Genomic DNA, 20595 nt, shown 5'->3' with positions numbered 1-20595 from the left:
CATTTAATAACTTTCCTCATTAGTTTTCAGGGAAATCTAATGCCCAATAAACACCCAAAAAATGACTTCTAATTAAGTGTGTTTCTATTGTGTTCAGAGTTTGATTAATTCTTTTGCTCAATGTTATACAAGATCTTGCAGCTGTGAAATTCTGCAAACAAAACAGAATGATTGAAATATTCTAAAATTCTCAAATTTTCAGTTTATCAAACTTTTCAAAAGGAAATTAGCATCTGAGCTGGGAGAGCAATCTTCACAAGAGCAGCCATACATTTCCGTGATTATACTTTATGTTGGCTTCTCCACAGCCTTTTGACATATTTGCTTGAGAAAACATAGTTATTGAAAACTATTGCAAACGCGCAATACAAATAAGTAGTGGATTCTGACAGAAATTGAAGCCAGAGAATACAGTCTTGCCACATTATAACTTCAGTGGATTGACTTTGAAGTATCATTTTATGGGACTCACAGGATCTGATCTAATGGATGATGACGTCAGTTTCTTGGCTATCGTGTGAATGGCAACCGTCTCTAATCTAGGGTGCCATTCAGACTCTAGAGGATTCATTGAAAGTGTAATTGGACCCTCTTTTTCCTGAGCAAAACAAAAGTGCAGCCTTGAGTGCTACACAAAATAAAGGAACTGACATCCCAATAGGTTTTTAAAAGAAAAAAGTACATCTAGATTCCCCTGAAATAATTCAAAAAAACAAACAAACCAGTGCCAACCCTGAAAAATAAATCTCTCAATGCCCTTTGCTTCTCTCCCACATTTCTTAAGCAGCAGAGCAGCTGGATTAAAGGGAGAGCCTATTCCCCTTCTTTGCCCTCCAACTTGCATCCCCTGCCAAGCCCCCAATGCACAAAGGTACCTAAATGGGACAGGGATAGCGGGATTAGAGATGAGAAAGGACTTGTCAGCAGAGGAGCAGCAGCAATGACATCTGTGTCTGTGCTAGCGCGCTCAAGGAAAGATAAATGCATTTTAATGTTTGTGTAACTGGTGTGTGTGTGTGTGTGTGAGTGTGTGTGTAGCAAACAACTTAGAAGCCCATTTTCAGCTTTAAATGGTATATAGGAATGAATGAATAATATTCTTTTTTCTGTCCACTCATCCCACTGCTCTGACCTTTTCTAGTCACCACTTGCTGCTGATCCATTCAGTTGCTGCTTCAGATGTCTCTGTTTACAGCTTCCAGCAGGCAGGAAGAAAGAGACTTGAGTGGCCACTGTGGCTGTCAAGTGACTTCACTTGCTGTGATCGTGGTGAATGTATCTCTGTTCTCCAAGGCGGAAGGCAAACAAAGGTATTGTAGGAGGGAAGTGAGCTCTAAGGCTGTACTTACTGTAATTGCCCCCTTCTTCCTGACCCCAGCCGACCTGGCCTCATGTGTTGCTAAGGCACCCTCTTTGACCTAAGAGTAATCTGCATCACTATAACTTGGCTGTTGGAGACAGCCTTGGACCCTTTCCAAAACTTCCTAAAGATGTCAAGTTGTGGGTTTAGTCAGAGTAGAGTATATATGGGGAAAGGGGGGAAATGGTAGGCGAGGCTGAAACTTTGGGCTCTTCTGAACTCCCAATGCATTGCTAACATGAAGGCTGGGAAGTGTTCCTCCTGTATATTGAGCAGGGAGAATAAGAAACTACAGCTCCCAATACTGGTAATCTAAATGTGCTCAGAAGACTTTGCTGCACGGAGTGGAGTTTTATGAAGTTTAGTGGAGTTTTATGAAGAGCTCTGTGTCCGGGTGCAAGCAGATGTTCATCCCTCTCTACTGGGAGTATGAACCTTCTTCAGCTCATATATTATATATTAAATATATAGAAATAAATGTCCACTCGCCCGTTCACAATGACTAACCTAGATGAGAGTGAGTTGCCTACTAACATTTGTGAATATCTGCATGACACTGAATTACTTTAACTGTACTAGGTTAATTCAAAACATTAGGGCTTCCCCATTCAAACACTTTACCCTCTAAAACTTATTTCCTTTTCTTAGAGCCCTGAAACACCCATGAATATACGGCTGCATAAAATAAATAATTGCTGAGCCTTAGTGACATAATTTTCATCAATGAAAACTGCACATGAAAGAAACACTCTGGAATTAGCCAGGTAATAAGTACTTGAATTAAGAATAGTTAACTCCAATTATAAAGAAATCATTATACTTTGTTTTGTGCATTTAAAAATGGCTATACTTGGAGACAGAAAGCATTACAGAATGAATACACCCCCTACACACACACACACACACACACACACACACACACCCTTCTTGTGTTTCTGTGACCTGCTGGTGAATACTATTAAAGAAGCCCTGTCTGCCTTTACTTAGCATCACAAGTTTGGCAAAGACCTATTATAATCTGCTGTTCACCACCTGAGGAGATACAAAGGTATTCTCTGCAGCATCTAATTTGGATGGTGAAGGATTTCAGGCTGATACACATTCTGGAGCAAACCCACCTCTTCCGCTGCTCCCAATGAAATGTGCGGGTTGGAATTCAGTACACTCCAGAATAGGGACGCGTGTGGCGCTGTGGGTTAAACCACAGAGCCTAGGACTTGCCGAACAGAAGGTTGGCAGTTCGAATCCCCGCGACGGGGTGAGCTCCCATTGCTCGGTCCCTGCTCCTGCCAACCTAGCAGTTCGAAAGCACGTCAAATGCAAGTAGATTAAATGGCGGGAAGGTAAACGGCGTTTCCATGCGCTGCTCTGGTTTGCAAGAAGTGGCTTAGTCATGCTGGCCACATGACCCGGAAGCTGTATGCCAGCTCCCTCGGCCAATAAAGCGAGATGAGTGTCGCAACCCTAGAGTCAGCCACAACTGGACCTAATGGTCAGGGGTCCCTTTACCTTTACCCTCCAGAATACACAGTACTGCAAAACTTGAATGAAGTAGTTTTTCTTTTAAACCCTGAACAGCTTCCAAGCTGCTTGGAGCCGCTAAAAAGCGTGGCACCTTTCTATCCAAACCAAATTTGCTCCTATCCCCAGCCATGACTGCTTAAAGGTTAAGAACAGAAGAAGAGCTCTGCTGGAGTAAATGCCCGCGAGATGCCCCCAGAAGGAACTGAAGTTTGTCCCCACCAGCTGGTATTCAGAGAGCTGCTTGTTCTACTGGAGTTACAGCAGACTTGCGGCCTTCCCAACAGTCCCATCCAGAACAGTCAACGGTCAGAAATGATAGGAGCTATAGCCCAACATTTAGAGGACCTCAGGTTCTCTGACTTACACTTTGCTATCATGGCTAAGTAGCTATTGGAAGGCATATCCTCTATGAATTTGTCTAGTCTTTTTTAACACCACATTATAAACTAGGCTTATTAAGCCCCTGAGGCAGAGGTCCTCATTAGCCCAATCAACCCTTTACAGCAAAGAAAGGGCATTAACTGTCCTCCATCACCCAGCTGTTTTGCACTGCACAAATGCCTCAGGTTCAAAATTGTCCTCTGAATCTGTGATCTCTCCACATTAGTCACCTCCTTGCCACGACGGAAAGAGGGAACAAATGTTTCACAGGCGCAGCTGCGTTCAGAATTCACTTCTGAGGCACAGCTGAAAATTCATGTGAAGATATTGGATAAAGCAACAGTTTGAAAAGTGTGGCTCTGCCTCCATCGCAAACCTTTTACAAGTGTCTTCATGTAAAGGCATGTAGCTTCACCACAAATCACAGGTTTACAGTGGCCATTTCTGTGACAACATTTTCATGCAGGCCAGAAACCAATTACTTAAGCCAGCTTCACTGAGCCCTGTCAAATAACTAGTTGTATGTACACACACATAATGAAACGAAAGGTGGAGTCCAATATACCTCCAAGTCACTTATTCTATCAGTGCAAGTATTTCTGCCTGTACAACCTTCTCCCTCTCTGCTCCCCATGTATACACTCTATATCTGTTCTAGGAGTTACCCGAACCCTCTGGAGCAGATCTGGGGACAACATGGCGGAGGGGAAAGTTCGATTGCAGGTGTAGAGATTGGGAAAAGGATCCTTGCACCTTTCTCCCATTCAAGGTCTATGCTTGGAGCGTCTTAGGGCCTTCAGCCTGGTGTCTGGAAACTTGCCTATTTTCCATCTTAGCTTCATTGGCTCCTTCTTGCTAGGTTAGGGGACTGAGGTTCTTAAAAAAAGAAAGAAATCAAATTCATCTGCTGGCTTTAAATTTTAAATTGATTACACTACTCTATTTGCTCATTACATTGTTGAAATTCATGAAGCAATGCTATGCTTCTGGTGCCATGTTTGGAGCAGCAGGAGATGTTTTCAGAAGGGCAGCTGTTGCCTTCTCTCATCACCTTGAGATATCTCATCAAATACCAATACCTTAACACTCAATGGTTTCTTTTAGGATCTGGATAAGTATTTTTGCTCCTTCCTTTCCCCAGGAAAGAGAAAGCTACAACACATACAGGGGTTATTTCCAATCCATTAAAATTTGGCTGACTCTTGTTACTGTTCTGTGTGATATTTCAACGGTAATTTACCAGCCTAGTAAAAAGTTAATCTATTGCAGGGGTGGGGAATTTGCAGCCTTAAAGATGTTGTTGGATTACAGCTCCCATCATCCTTGACCAATGTCTGTGCTGGCTGGAGTTGATGGGAATTAGAGTACAACAATTGACTGCTTATGTCTGTTTCTTTTTCAAATGAATGGTCAGAATACCACCTCTTCCCACATGTTATCACTTCCCCAGAGAGTTACCTGTCCTGTGTCCCTCTTACATCCTTTATATCCTCACCCCAACAACTCACAAAAGTTCAATTAACATATGTCTTTCATTGTTTTTTTCAGTTACTCTTGTCTTCCTCTGCAGAACATTTCTTATGCAGTGTCGATAGGAAGGGATGTTAAGATGAGCTTTAAACATACTGAAAGCATGATTTGAAAATGGTGATATAATTCAACTAACAGCACAGAAATAATTTCAATACTATGGAGGACTTCAAAACTGTGTTTTTTATTCTTAGCAACAAAGTCATGGAGCCTATCTTGCAGCTAAATGAAATATTGTGAAAGCAAGTGAAAATGTTGAAGACATTCAAAACAAGCACACTGAATGCTAAAATCAGCCTCTTTCCTACTGAATGAAAAACCAATTTCATAAGCCAATTGTAGCATCTAGGTATGAATAAACCATTCTTACATGACATATTTTCAGAACAATTCTAATCTTGATTACAAAACTTATTGGATGCCAGTGTAACCTACAAGGTGGAAACATCAAAACTCTTCCTTTTTAGTATAGTTCTTACTATTTTCAGCTCTTTTTGGATCTGCAATGTAATTCATGACTTTCATAGATCATTGTTTGGTTACTGAAGCCACTGTGGACCTTGAGAAATTTGTAATAGCAGTGAGAGTGTTTGACTAGGACCAGGGAGACCTGGGTTCAGATTAGATATGGGCTGAGCAGCCTAATCCTGCCCCCCTTCAGTATTTCTGGTGTTCAGTACCATCACTTTTTTGCAGATTTTTTTGAAAGAATGTATGAGAAGTCAGCATACAATTAAAATTTGCACTTTTTGATGCAAAATACACTTTTCAGTGCTTTTATCTGCAAAAATGTGTTTCGTAGATATGTTTTAGGCCGGGCATCCCCAACCTGCGGCCCTCCAGATGTTTTGGCCTACAACTCCCATGATTCCTAGCTAACAGGACCAGTGGTCAGGGATGATGGGAATTGTAGTCCAAAACATCTGGAGGGCCAAAGGTTGGAGATGCCTGTTTTAGGCAAAATGAAGAGACACCTATTTGCCCTGGCCTTTGACGCTTGAGGTATAATGGCATACCATACAACTAAATGGTCCCAGTAGCACAAACACTTTAGGCTGCACAATAGAACTTCCTCTACCTGCATCCCCCCTTAAATCTGTTTTGGAAGATTGAGGAAAGGGGAACCCAGAATATAATTAGGGAGCACGTGGGGAGAGGAGAGAGGGCCCAAAAAATCCCTCCCACATCCCTAGTTTACACCCCTGCTTGGTCATGAGCTCACTGGGTAACTTCTGGCCAGAGATATCTCTCAGCCTAATCTGTCTCACAGGCTTGTTAGAAGGATAAAATGGAGAAAAGGGGAGAACCGTGTATGCTGCTGCCTTAAGCTCCTTGTGGGGAAAGGCAAGATATATGTGTAGTTAGTAAAATAAAAAATACATACACAGTCACCGGGCCTTTTTATCTTGTGTTCTGTTCCCATTCTTCACCACCCCTCACATAACTCTGGTTCCCTGCTTATCATGACCTCTTTTTGCACCCATCATGAGGGCTCTGAGGGCATCTTCCTCCTCACATGCTCACCAGAATACTGAACTGAATTGTGTGTTGGTCACACCATAGACAAGGCCCCACCCTAGGAACCAACCAGACAGAGTCTCTGGATGTTCTTAGGAGGCTTGGCCTGAGACTTCAGTACTGCAGTCCCTTTTCTGTGTGTGGATCTGAAATGAATTACATGATCTTCATGTACCATCCATGTAGAGTTTAGGACACCCTACCCTTGTGAAGTTCTCCTTTTCTATATACACAGAGCCTTTATCTAACAACAACAACAACAACAACTGAGGGAGCGTCTCCACCCCCATCGTTCAGCCCGGACACTGAGGTCCAGCGCCAAGGGCCTTCTGGCGGTTCCCTCACTAAGAGAAGTGAGATTACAGGGAACCAGGCAGAGGGCCTTCTCGGTAGTGGCGCCCGCCCTGTGGAATGCCCTCCCTTCAGAAGTCAAGGCAATAGCAACTATCTTACTTTTGGAAGACATCTGAAGGCTTTTAATGTTTAATGCTATATTGTGTTTTTAATATTCGGTTGGGAGCTGCCCAGAGTGGCTGGGAAGACCTAGCCAGATGGGTGGGGTGTGTGTGTGTGTATATATATATATATATATATATATATATATATATATATATATATTATACCCCACCCATATATTCTGTTCCCACCCATGTCCTTACAACCTACCCCAAGAAATAAACTTTATCAATGGGATTCAGTACTGGTGCTGTATGACCGTATGACTCATATGGTTTATGTAGCATGCCACAGCACCATCTCATCAGTGAGTGCCAGTCCTAAACAAAAGTAAACAAAACACTTTTTATTTGTTTGTATACCTGCCAGGCACAATTTCAGAACTGGGGGTGGGGGAGGAAGAGCAAAGAAATGGGAAGTATTGCAAATAATGCATGTTGAGATATGTTCGCCATCCCACAACAAGCTGTGAATAAATTTCATGAAATAAAGAAATAAATACCAACTTTGTAACACCTAGAAATAATCTAACTTTGCTAAGTGTGGAGCAACAGTCCTTCACATGGAAAGCACAGGGTTTAAAGGATTTGTGTGTCAAGCTATTATTTTCTGTGAGCTGCAGAGGAATTATGGCAAGAGATGGAAATTCCTGCAGATTATTACAAAAGTCAGCTTTCACTGAGATGTTGTAGTGATGCAGTATGCCTTTTGTTTATGAAGATGCTAGTTATTTAACATGAGCATTTCTTGCATTGTTGCATTGCCTGTAAACACTTGCATAAATAATGGCCTTCCGGGGGGAATAAATCAAAATTGTGGTTTCCAGTGTCAAAGGAATCCCAAAGCAATTAAACAGAGTCTTCACAAACAGACAGCAGTCAAGACACTTGAGAAGAACGCATACTGTGTGCAGATTCCTATGTTACCCAAGCTGTATGATTATCTATTTTACATGTCTATTTCCTGCTCCCCTTCAGTAACGCATGGAAAGGTAGGGGTGTGTGATATAGTGATATTTCTTGCACATCACTGCTCTTCCCCTTGGCTTAGTGGCAATGGTGTGGAATGTAGCCGTGCCAAATGTCCCACCCATGTGGTTTCCCTAATGCAGGCATAGGCAAACTCAGCCCTCCAGATGTTTTTGGGACTGCAACTCCCATCATCCCTGACCACTGGTCCTGTTAGCTAGGGATGATGGGAGTTGTAGTCCCAAAACATCTGGAGGGCCGAGTTTGCCTATGCCTGCCCTAATGTCTATGTTACTACAGTGATGTAGAGAGCTATGCTGTTTAGTTAACATAAGAATCAGCCCACAAAGATTGCAGTGTAGGCATTCAAATGTGAATGAGTTACCAAACAAGAAATTGGAATTCACATTTTTTGTTGGTCCTCCATGGCCCTGCCGATTGAGAGCTTCAATGAATATTCCTAATCCTTTACATATTTTATGCACATGCGACTGTCGAAGCACCTAAACTATCAACCAACCCGGCAGGACTCCTGGTGTGAAGTTTATGAATTTGCACTGCAAACTACAGGAAGAAAGGCACATGGAAGAATGCAAGATAATGCCTACTGCTTGCAAATTTAAAATACATTTGTCTGCAAAGCTAACTGCACTTAAGGCTACGGTACATTTAACTACAGAAGAAATGTTACCTTTTCAAAGAGGTGGCCCCCAAACTCCATTTTTATATGAAAAATTGGATTCCATAGAATACAACAAAATCTGTGAAAGTAATAATAATACTTAATGCTTAGCGCTTTGGATAGTGACTAACAATTTTCAACACGCTAAATGTAAACATTTTGTCAACCTATATTTCAACACTGCAAAAGAAGCAGAAAAGCAAACCCATAAATACTATTGACATTCCATATCATGGCCTGGTTTGGATAGAATGCTAAAACCATAATTTCCTGTTTCATACCTGAGCTATGGCAAGCCCCAGGCTCCACCAGAGGAGGAAATCAGATACTTTTGCTTTTAAACTAACCAGAGTTCCCAAACGTGAAGTCTGAAGTATGGTTAGTTCAAAGTAGCCAATATCAACTTGATTATAATCCTGCCTTGTTTACTAACCGGAGTTTAAACTAATCAAAGTTCCCGTACTTCGAATGTAACATGGAAATCTGGTTAGCTTAAATCCAAATATGAAAGCTTCTCCTGTCCTCCTCTGGCTTATGTCAGAGGAGAAAAAGCCAGGAAGGAAGAGGCTCACAAGTCCAAGCATTGCACAGTTATGGTTTAGCATTATGTCTGCACCAGCAGATCAATATGGTGATATTAGTTTCAGTAGCAATATTGTACAAGGTTTTGGGTGATTTTTATAATAAATAATTTGCTTTTGTACACTTAATCATCCTATGCAAGTGTTCCTATAGTCTTATGTATCTGAACTACTTTACTGTCCTAATAATGGGAAAATAATAATATAATGACAAAATATACATCATTCTGCATCCTAAAGTAACTTCAGTGTTCTATTTTTTTTGCATTTCTGAATGCAAGAAAGAAAATGTGAAGCTGTTTAAGGGATATATTTGCCCAAGGGGGGAGGGGTTGAGATAGTTTGGAGCTGCTAAAGACATCCAGACTTTCACATTAGGGCTCCTCTATCAAACAGTTGCAAATGTGACCAGATGAAACTTTTTGCGTTGTTTGATTCTGCAAAAGCGGGACGTATAGTGTGGAAAAATAAAAGTATAGCCCTTACGCCAGGCATAGGCAAACTGGGCCCTCCAGATGTTTTGGGACTACAATTCCCATCATCCCTGACTACTGGTCCTGTTAGCTAGGGATGATGGGAGTTGTAGTCCCAAAACATCGAGAGGGCCCAGTTTGCCTATGCCTGCCTTACGCTGAAAGGTTGAGAGTCATCTTCATGAAATATATAAATAATTTGATTTCTGCAAACCACACGCATCATGGGATGCTCTGTCCAAATGCAGAGACAGAGAAGCTCTCATTATGTAGCTTACATGAGTCTTACTCTTTTGCAGTTATATTAAGTGAACAAGCAGAACCCTGAAATAATCACCTGCAACCTTACATGATGAATTCAAACTATTTGGCTTATTAATTTTGCCGTGCATCTTTGCAAAAAAAAAGAAAGAAGCAAGTGAATTGTAACAAAATGTAGGACTCTACTCTAAATATTCACCAAGGAGAATGTCAGCTGCCTTCCTTGAAGAACCTAATTATGATAACAAAACAACCCACTCTAGGTAAGGATTGAATGCACATAAACTACCATGTGCTCTTGATTGAAAGACATATGATAGCCGACAGGTCAAATGGTATGATGGACATACATTGCAACAAACCAGACAATTACACGGGTCAATCAATGGCCAACTTAGATGAGTATGTTTTAGATGGTGCAGTCTTCACTTCATGACAGAATATTTAGATATTTTGTCTGAAAGCAGTCATATATGGCATTCATGCTCCACAAAAAAGCGCAATAATCATGTTAGAAAAATTATGACAGTCCCTTCCAGATGCAAAAAATAGATGGATATTCCTTCCTGTAAATAAAACAACAAAGAACAGTTTCTCCATATTCAAAACTAGCATGCCTGGCGAAAGGTTAGGCTAGAACTGGAGCAGCCAATGTGGTGGTCTGAACTGCAACTTCCATTTTCCCTGACCACTGCACATACAGATTCCTTTTGATGGGAGTTGCAGCCCAAAACCTCTGGAGGGCAGCACACTGGCTAACCCTGGGCTGCAGCCTCCTCCCTGACATGCTTACCTTACATGTGTGCATAATGCGCACCACCCAGCTCGACGTTTACTGTATTTCTCGCTCTATAAGATGCACCAGACCACAAGACGCACCTAGTTTTTGGAGGAGGAAAACAAGAAAAAATATATTCTGAATCTCAGAAGCCAGAACAGTAAGAGGGATCGCTGCGCAGTGAAAGCAGCAATCCCTCTTGCTGTTCTGGCTTCTGTGATAGCTGCAAAGCCTAAAATTCACTCCATAAGATGCACACACATTTCCCCTTACTTTTTAGGAGGGAAAAAGTGAGTCTTATAGAGCAAAAAATACGGTAAATACGCTTAAGTTGAAATAAATGAACAGGCTAAAGCACACTTAACTTCGTGTTGGATTGTGACGAAAACATGTTTTTTCTTGTGTCATATGATCCCCAGCCCCACTCCAATAGTTATTCCACTGCTGTTGCTGCACGGAGGAAGTAATGAATGAACTGGCAGGCCCCTGCAACTTCCCAAAAGGAATTTGCAAAGATGTTACAGCGCATTTTTGACCTGTTGCACATGCTTATTACCGCCGATAAGTCATATGGTCCTCCCTGCTTATGTACTAATTTCTCTGAGGGGCTATGGCCACGGGATTTCTCTGCACTGGGATTTTAGCATGAATGAGTTGTGCCCCATGTAGCTGGATGAATGGATAAGAAAACGTTGGTGTTTTTGTTGATAATAAACCGCACATTTAACAGCATGAACAGAGGCTCATATTAGTGGCATAGTACTATGAGCAAGAGTAGATGTGAAGAAGGATCTAAAATGGCATGAGTGAAACTCACTGATACAAACCAGACAGTGATGGTATGGTATGGTATGGGGTAAAGGGTAAAGGGACCCCTGACCATTAGGTCCAGTCGTGACCGACTCTGGGGTCGTGGCGCTCATCTCGCTTTATTGGCCGAAGGAGCCGGCATACAGCTTCTGCGTCATGTGGCCAGCATGACTAAGCCGCTTCTGGCAAACCAGAGCAGCACACGGAAACGCCATCTACCTTCCCGCCGGATCGGTACCTATTTATCTACTTGCACTTTGACGTGCTTTCGAACTGCTAGGTTGGCAGGAGCAGGGACCGAGCAATGGGAGCTCACCCCGTCACAGGGATTCGTACCACCGACCTTCTGATCAGCAAGTCCTAGGCTCTGTGGTTTAACCAACAGCGCCACCCACATCCCATGGTATGGGGTACCCAGGCCAAAATCTGGTGGAGGCACTCAGTGTGAGTGGAGCTTCCCTGGATGCTTCAGTCTGTTTTCTGGCATGTCTCCCCTCCCACTGAAGCTGCCCTAGACCCTATTGCACAGAGCACACTCCTCCACAGAATCACTGTGGGTGTTTGGCTTTGCCCACATTTCAGCTTGCCCTGTACTTTTCTAGGCATGAGTCAGAGTGGTCTTCCGTTTGCCCCATCACTTTCCCTGGGAAAACTCACTGTTTAACTGCTGAATCAGAGCAAAAGCCAATCTGCAGAAAACCTGCTTGATATTTGTTCTGATTCAGTGCGAATGAGCCCTCGGTCAAGACAGATGCTGCCTTACACTTGTAGCTCTCGATGGTCAAATTAGATGTTACTTTAATGGCGTAAATGCCCTTAGCATGCGCTTTATTTGGGTTATGCAAGGAGAACCCATGGGGAAATGCCATTGGTTCCAATGGAGATTTTCCTTCAAATGCAGAGAAGGCGCTATAGTCAGTAAGCACGTTATTGCATACACTAATTGTGCTCATGCAGTTCACACCACATATCCTGCCCTCTCGCCCCCAATCAAGCTGTATGATCCTTGAGGCTGGAATCTGTCTGTGTTGCACAAGCCACTGAATAAAGCGCCCTATTAATGAATGGTGCTGTATACAATTAAATCACTTGTCCTTCCTGCCCTTTTGGATTTGAAGGCTATGATTTCAAAAGATACTTATGGGGCAAGTTTTGCAGCCAACAGTGGTGGCAACATGGACATCATTGGCAGCCATCATTGGTCCAGCTAACTCAATCTTGTCTACATTAACTTGCATCAGCTCTTTGGGGTTTCAGAAAGGGAGTTTATCCCAGCCCTACCTAAAGACAGTGCAGGGCTTTGATGAAGGATAAAACGGCACACCCAAGCACACCCATTCACATATAGTAGGACTGGATGCTGAAACCTATTTCACAACAAGTAGTAAGTTACAGCCCTGTCCCTGAGGGAGGTCAGCAGGGTAGTTGCTCATGATGGACAAGGTATGCCAACATTTCTCCAACAGAACTGAGAGCTGCCATATCTCAGCATATGCTACCCGAGGCAGTTGCTTCACTTTACCTAAAGGTAGGGCTAGCCCTGGGTTAGGCAGAAGTTGAGTCCTGTACATGGCTGGACATGCACACAAATAGTGTGTCATGAGAGCAGACTCCATACCCACCGAATTTTCTCTGAGTCTGGTCAGAAGGTTGCACGAACATAGCTTATTTATAGAAGGTCAAAATTAACCTCCTCCACACTATATATATATTTCTCCTCAATGCATGGTTCTTTACAGACCCAAATAATTCAAAACTTCATTCAGATAAGCATTATATGTTTATGAGATCCATTCAAAACTTCTAAAAATTACCGTAAAGCCAATCCCGACAAATCCTCAAATAAATACCTATTATTTAATTACTACATTTTTAGCTAGACTGGTGATCAGATTACATCACAGCTGCACGTTGAGAGCTTTTGTGATAGCAAAGGAACAATAAATAAAAGTCATTTAAAGCAGGCTACTACTGAGCGTGGGGTATGTCTATATGTGCCTGGCCTAGTATTGCTCCACTATTTCCACTGCAGCAAAACTAGTCAAATAGATTGATCAAAAGTCTGCAGTCCTTTGAGCATCTTCTGAAAAGGAATTGCAGTAAGCAGTGAAACTAAGGATGGGAAATTTTTTGTTGTTCACTCCAAAAACTGGATCATGTTTGGATTGGAATGCAGATATACAGATCAGGTCATGTGTCTATGAATCTTTCCATGCATGGTTCACTCAAACTCACTCCTTTTAATGAGGTGGTCCAAGGTCTGCTATCTGTTAAGTATGTAGTACCTCCAGCAACGCCTTGTGATTCCTTCTAGTAAGGACGCACGATCCCTTTCTGCATTCAGTAGCACTTTCTGGCAGAAAACGTCCAGTTCTGTGGCTTGGATCCAAGGATGCTTTGCGCTAATAGAAAAGCACTTCCACTTACACAAAGCAATTCTGCTTCCTACTACAACACCTACGCCCTATCCCACACAGTCCAGAGATCTGTTGATTTGTGGGTGGGGGCTGTAATGAGAGTGTCAGGGATGGGCTGCATGACAAGGAGTGGTGGGAGGCTTCAGACGAGGAACTCCCTAGTGAAGGCACAGAGCAGAAAGGTTCAGACCCAGGGGAGTTGGTGGTGGGATACAGTGTTGAGCTCTCACTGATTTCAGTTTTCTCATGACTTGTTGTGGTTTCATACCACAAGTCCGGCCATGCAGTGGGAAGAAGGAAAACACCTATTTATCATTTAGATTTCTTTTAGAACACTACCGTTCTCATTGAAAATAACTTCAGCGTCTTCAAAAAAAATCTCACTGGTGTCTGAAACATTAGAGGTAGGAGGGGTAATACGCAGCTTCTGAACTGATTATTCAGAAGTTTATACAAGCAGATTGGATGGGAGCCCAGAAATACAGCACTCAAAAGCTTATTCTTCTCAAAACTTTGCAAAAACCAGATGAAACGAGCACAGGACCCTTTATAAAATCTGTTGCAAAAGTCTTATCACTGCAGTTAACACATCCCTATTGTTCTGAAAAGGAACAAACAAATGTTAAGAGTGTAATTATAATGATTTTCCTTTTAAGAAATCCTTTCAGTAGCACAATGTGTGAGTGTCAGGAGAATGACAGCAGAAACGGTTTCATTAATAGCCAGATATTGCTAATCTTGAAGATTATTCATTTGGAGGTATTGGGTTCAGTTTGAGAATGAACTTCATGCTCTCAAGTTGTTGCTTTAGTTAAATTGGTGACCCTTTTCACCTGATAAGCCCTTCACGGCCTAGGACCCTCGTACCTACGGGACCGCCTCTCCTGGTATGCCCCACGGAGAGCCTCAAGGTCCATAAATAGCAACACCCTAGTGGTCCCAGGCCCTAAGGAAGTTAGATTGGCTTCAACCAGAGCCAGGGCCTTTTCAACTCTGGCTCCGGCCTGGTGGAACGCTCTGCCTCATGAGGCCAGGGCCCTGCAGGATCTGATTTCTTTCCGCAGGGCCTGTAAGACAGAGTTGTTCCGCCTGGCCTTTGGCTTGGAGCCAATTTGATTCCCTCCCTCCCTCTCTTTCTTTTTTCTTTTCCTTCTCCTCCTGCGATGAGGCTACATTTTAATATTTTAATGTTCCATTATTTTAATGTTGTATTTTACTTTTGTTTTTAAGTTGTAATCATTCATCTTGTTTTTATTATTGCTTGTAAGCCGCTCTGAGCCCGGCCTTGGCTGGGGAGGGCGGGGTATAAATAAATTAATTATTATTATTATTATTATATTTTGTTTTTAAAATAATACTATTACTGCCTTGCTATTGTAAAGGAAGAATTACATTACACAAAACAATTTTAAATCCACATTACAGTATATTCGGAAAACCTGTTATGGATGCTGAGACTAATGGGATCTCCCAGTAAAAATCTATGGAAGGCAACAGCTTACAGATTATCCAAGATAATATGTGGGTTAGATTCCTATGAAAGTAGTTTCTTCATCTTCTTTATTTCTACCATGACAGCAGCCCACACACAGTTCTTCAAAACTGCTCCACAATGGAATGGAAACAAGGTCTACTGCATAATCCTTTTGTGGATATGTAAATGGACTTGTTGGCTTATGGCCTAAGCACTGAAGCACTGAACACAACAATACATTAAAAAAAATTGAACAGCGGCTTTCAACCCAAGGACATTTTCAATGTGTAAAAAATTAAGATTCCTCATATAAATTGATAGAATCTGCCAACCTAATTCAGTTCTGCATTTACTAATTAGAAACGAACTGTCTGGGTGATACCCAGGATTGGTCATACTCATACAGAGGCGCCACCTTCCGAAGAAGAATGAGGGCCCGGCGGCATGTGATGCCATGTGCCATGTGTCAGGATGTCAGAGGAGCTGGGGACAGAGCTGAGTGCAGTGGCATCCCGGTTCCAATGGCTGTGGTTCCTCCAATGGCTGCTGCCACCAGCTTGCGGTTGCTTTCGGCCTCCTTCCCCTCCCATCATCCCTGACCACTGGTCCTGTTAGCTAGGGATGAAGGGAGTTGTAGTCCGAAAACATCTGGAGGGCTGGGTTTGGGGATGCCTGCTCTAATAGGACTGCCCTCAGAGAAAGCTTTGTGAGATGAGCTGTCCAAAGTCCTGAAGCCTGGCTTGCCATCTGCAAGACTGACAGTGTAACCATATAGAAGTCCTTTCAGAAGTAAGTACCATTGAGTCCACACTCCTAGTTATGTGGGGTTAGGATTGCAGCCTAAGTCACCACCAGATGTTCTTCATGCCCCATAGACTCCAACTTTTGGTCAGGAGAGGACATCTTCGCAAGTGTAGAATTGAGCCCATCTTTGTAACAACTGCAGCTATGAATTGACACAGTTGCTTTTACTCAGAAAAGCAGCTCTTTGCTGGTGTGTGTGTGTGTGTGTAGCTCATTGTGGGGAAAATACCCCACTTGCTACCTTAGTTGCAAATTCATATGCCTGTGTAAGAAATGCTGGGCCAAGATGAATTCCCAAAAGTGCATTCCATATTGCTACCCAATGTATAAACAATATCTATAGGGAAAAGGTATGAAATCGTACTCTGGAGAATAAAGTCAATGTGAAAGCTTTTTGTAAGCTCCTTTAAAGAAATCCAATACAGTCTCTGCTGTCTAAACTAATAAGCTATTTGGTGGAATCAATTCCGAAACAAAAAGTTGATCTCATTTTATACTTCTTTCCCCTGGTTGCTGTTCTTGGTTCGGTAACACATTTGTATGGTGTTCTATCACTTTCACCCATTATTTAAAATGGGCTCGTTACTTGATAATTGTGACCATATGGAAGAGATATGGTCTATGTTAATTCACACAGTGGAAACTGTTGATAATCTTCCTAGGATGCTAACTTCAAAAGTTTTCGTTCAGTAATCTCCTTGTTGTCGGCTGGGAACAAAGCACCTATAAGCATTTGTATTTGGCTTTAATGAATTGTTTACAAAATAATCCTGCAATTGTTCAAAAATCAACATCAGAATGCTACAGTTTTGATCCATTCAACACGATTTCCAAACTGTAATTTCCCCTAAAACTACATGGAGCATCTAATTTTTAGAAAAATGAAAATCAGCTATGCAGAGCTTGTAGGAACAGAAAGGAGAAAGGCAAAGATATGTATGATTTTAATTTGATGTAAAAAAATATATCTCTGGAGTTAATATTTATGAAGGGAAATATACAAATACTTTAAATCATTGCATTCATGTGTGGATTTAATCACCATGCAACCTAATAGTAGAAATTCAACAAATATTTTGTTTTAAATATATTTTTGCCTATTTGTAACATGCAGATAAAATGACAGTATTTGCTAGAATAATTATGGCAATTTCATACAATTGCACAATGTTTTCTAACAATATGTTTTAGAGAAAGTGTAGGGAAAAATCAAGTGCAGAATCCTGTGCAATGTGACAAAATCCATGAATCATGGTGATTTCAGTGGGGCTCAAGTATACAAAAAATAGCGTGCAAGATTGCTCCATTATAATTATATCAAACTATGATATTTAGAGTACGGGTGGAGAAATGCAGATGATCCCCACACCGATTTCTTACAGTTTGACACTGGAAAAGAGTAAGGGATAACAGGAACGAAACAGAAACATAGCTTACAAAGACATGATATTGTCACCAAATACTTAGTGGGTCACAAAAGGAAAAGACATACATCTTGACTTTATTCACAAAAATTCAAAACCTCTTGAAATTAAAATTTCCCACAGCAATTTCAGGGGACAAAGGATAGTTTTTGAACCAAGTTCCAGTTTGATTTCTCTCTTTAAAAATAGGAATGCTATTTTGGGCAGTCCAAGTTAAACTCTTTTAAATGTTATTTATTTCAGTGGGAATAACATTTCTCCTACTGAAAACAAGAAACACTAAAAATGCCTGGTTGGATTATAGTTTGTGTTTTGAATGATTATTCCTCACCCTTGGTTTTTCTTCGCATATAAGATGCATATCTGCTTATTGTTTGTTTGTTTTAAAACAAGAAGTATAGTTAGCTTTGTTTTCAAAAATCCTATTGAATTCAGAAGAGCAGATGAAGCCATATAGTTGCCCTCTCAATTTTCCAAAGACACGCTCTGCTCTATGTAGCCTATGTTATCTCCAGTATGAAGACTATTATTTTGACCATCAGTTATAACTAAAGGGGGAAAACCAGGTATATAAAACAAGAAAAATGCATATTTGTAAAAAAGAGATGCACATTTCAAAATTAATAATTCTTTCAGTATATATTCATATAATGCTGTATTGATATCTCTGCTGCCAATGCAAATTAGACTATTTCTTTTATAACGTTTATTTCTTTGTTGAAAACTAAAAAAAACCCCCCACCACATTCTTTTTTCTGTGGACAACACCAAAAGTCAACGTAAAAGGGGACCAAAGGAAAAATCCTTGTATTTTGCCCTTCTTGTACACAGGCTGACCAAATACATAAGGATGAGTATTCTGTGCTCGCCCAATGCTACAAATACACATGGTGTACCTTTCTGAAAGGTAAGAAAGACGGGGGAGAGCATTTCCTGAAAGCTAAAATAAGAGAGCACTCTGTGAGCATTGTGTTCAAAGAGTGACATTATTTCAAACAAAACATAAACTACTGTAGGAATTACTCAGCCAAGGTTAAGCACTTTTACATTTCAAAGATTTCATATTTTTTTTAAGTGGAGTGTGCGCTTACTGCTTAACTCTCTCACATTAATGCCAACCAGAGGAATGCAGTCAAAGTTTTTCAGATCAATATGTGACTTCTCATCTTTGCCCAGTCTCTCTCCCACTTATTTTTTAACCCTCCCACTTGGCTGACCAAAGAAGCAACATGCCCCTTCAGAATTCCACATACAGAAGGCAATCAGACTGGTAGATGGCTCTTGCTTCAACACTGGCAGAAGGAGAGCATCTTCCACTGCACCTGAAGGCAGGCCACTTTTTTCTCTTGAGTGGTCCCCATCTCCCAGGATTTGCTGTCTGGGGCATCTGCTGCATAATACCTAATGGTACAGGGAGTCTTGGAGACACTTAGACCTCTGTCCTCCTATTCCTCTGGGTCAATACCTGCTCCAACCAGGGCTTTTCTACTCCTACTTTCCTAGGTCCTTCTGTCAACCTTTCCCTTCCCGTTGCAGTCAATAAGAACTAGAACAAGCACAGGCAAACTCGGCCCTCCAGATGTTTTGGGACTACAACTCCCACCATCCCTAGCTAACAGAACCAGTGGTCAGGGATGATGGGAGTTGTAGTCCCAAAACATCTGGAGGGCCAAGTTTGCCTGTGCCTGAACTAGAAACTCTAAGAAGCAGAGCAGCTTAGCTAACATCAACCAGAGTCAAAGTCAGTCAGTCAACTGCAGCCACAGCCCCTGTTCAGTTGTGGACACACAGTCAACAGAGGTAATCGCTGCCAGAGAGTTTATCATGGTCACCATCACTACACTACTGACTAAAAATGTTTAACTTTGCCTTAATTGTGCTCTTACAGATTTTGCTCTAAACACAATGCGCAAGAAAATAATTAATAACAAAGACAGAGGTAGCCAGTGTGGTAAACCCTTTCCCCGCCAATGTTGTCAGGCTAAAACTCTAATCATTCCTGACCATATTAAACTATGGTGGTAAGGGATGAAAGGAGGGTATTATTTTGCCCCCCCCCATTACAATTTAATTATATCACAGTCAGTAATCTAGACAACTTCCCTTGTGCCCATGTGGGATATTCATCTTGCATGAAATGCCCCAAATCATGAACTAAATGAGAAAAGACAAAATGACTGTTTTTTTATTCGTCCTGTCTACAAATATGCAACTGACTTATAAGCTATTTGCATATACTTAATGAAGGGAATAGTGACTTGAGTGAGAAATGCTGTGTACTTAAAATCTGTAGAAATTCTATGGTGCTCCCCTTCAGCACATTTTAAGTGACAATAACCAACTGACAGAAATATTATGTAGCGACATGTACATGCATATGACTGACAAACAGTGTATGTCTTCGTTATACTTCTGTGAATATTACATACATTTAATGGTTCTTTTTAAATAAATAAAAAAGAGTGCCATGTCTACTAAGGTCCACTGTGCTCCACTGACTGAACCAAGTTTGGCAAAGGGCTACCTCATACCTCTGAAATTTCTGTGGAGGGAAAACTGGATACTATACTATGCCTGCACAAAATCACCGGTGATAAATCACATTAGTAACCTCTGACTGCTAGCATGTTGTGAACATTTGATATAGTGGACCTTCAAGAAGTATATCACAAGTGATGGTATACACATGGAGTTTCGACCATTTTCCTTAAGCCCATGTGGGAAATTCATCAAGAGGCCCAGAATCCTGAGCTGAATAAGTACTCCAAACATTCTAAATGTGTTCTAGGGAAATGCAGTTAGGAAATGACACTATTTAGTTAGTATCCCACAAATGATTCAGTACTGAACAGTCTTGTAGTATAGGCCACATTAATTCAATCTACCTAGGCAGAATAACTCTCTATATTTGGCTTGATATTTATGGTTCAGCTTTTCTCTGTTCAGTACAAAGCGGACATCTGGAGAGGGAGTCAGCTGAATAACTTTTGTAAAGTGTGGAGACTGCAAAAGCTAACTACTAAGTTTGTAATTAACTCCTTGCACAAGCTGATTCTGGATTACAATAAAAAAAAAGGTACGTGCAAACACACACTTTGTTTCAAGCGGTTTCAGGAGTGGGTGACACCTAGCTTTGGTTTACAATGAGTTTTGT

The 20595-nt window shown here is 41.4% G+C and overlaps 1 protein-coding gene across 15 annotated transcripts in view; it reads right to left on the bottom strand.

Annotated features, from left to right (window-relative positions):
• Positions 1-20595, bottom strand: part of DLGAP2 (DLG associated protein 2) — a 391216-nt gene that overhangs the window by 92833 nt on the left and 277788 nt on the right. For 4 of the 15 annotated variants that reach the window (XM_083431536.1, XM_083431539.1, XM_083431537.1 and 1 more), the window contains one exon: positions 8429-8498. The exons of 10 other annotated variants lie outside the window; for them this stretch is intronic. The gene's annotated coding sequence lies outside the window, so the exon portion shown is untranslated. Of the gene's footprint in view, positions 1-4018; positions 4142-8428; positions 8499-20595 lie in introns of all 15 variants that reach the window. One more of the 15 variants, XM_083431527.1, reaches the window with a different exon arrangement.

The sequence above is a fragment of the Podarcis tiliguerta genome (genome assembly GCF_965153285.1).
Source record: "Podarcis tiliguerta genome assembly, chromosome: 3".
NCBI classification, from domain to species: domain Eukaryota; kingdom Metazoa; phylum Chordata; class Lepidosauria; order Squamata; family Lacertidae; genus Podarcis; species Podarcis tiliguerta.
The sequence above is the reverse complement of the archived record's forward strand: the minus strand, read 5'-3'. Positions and strand labels throughout refer to the sequence as shown.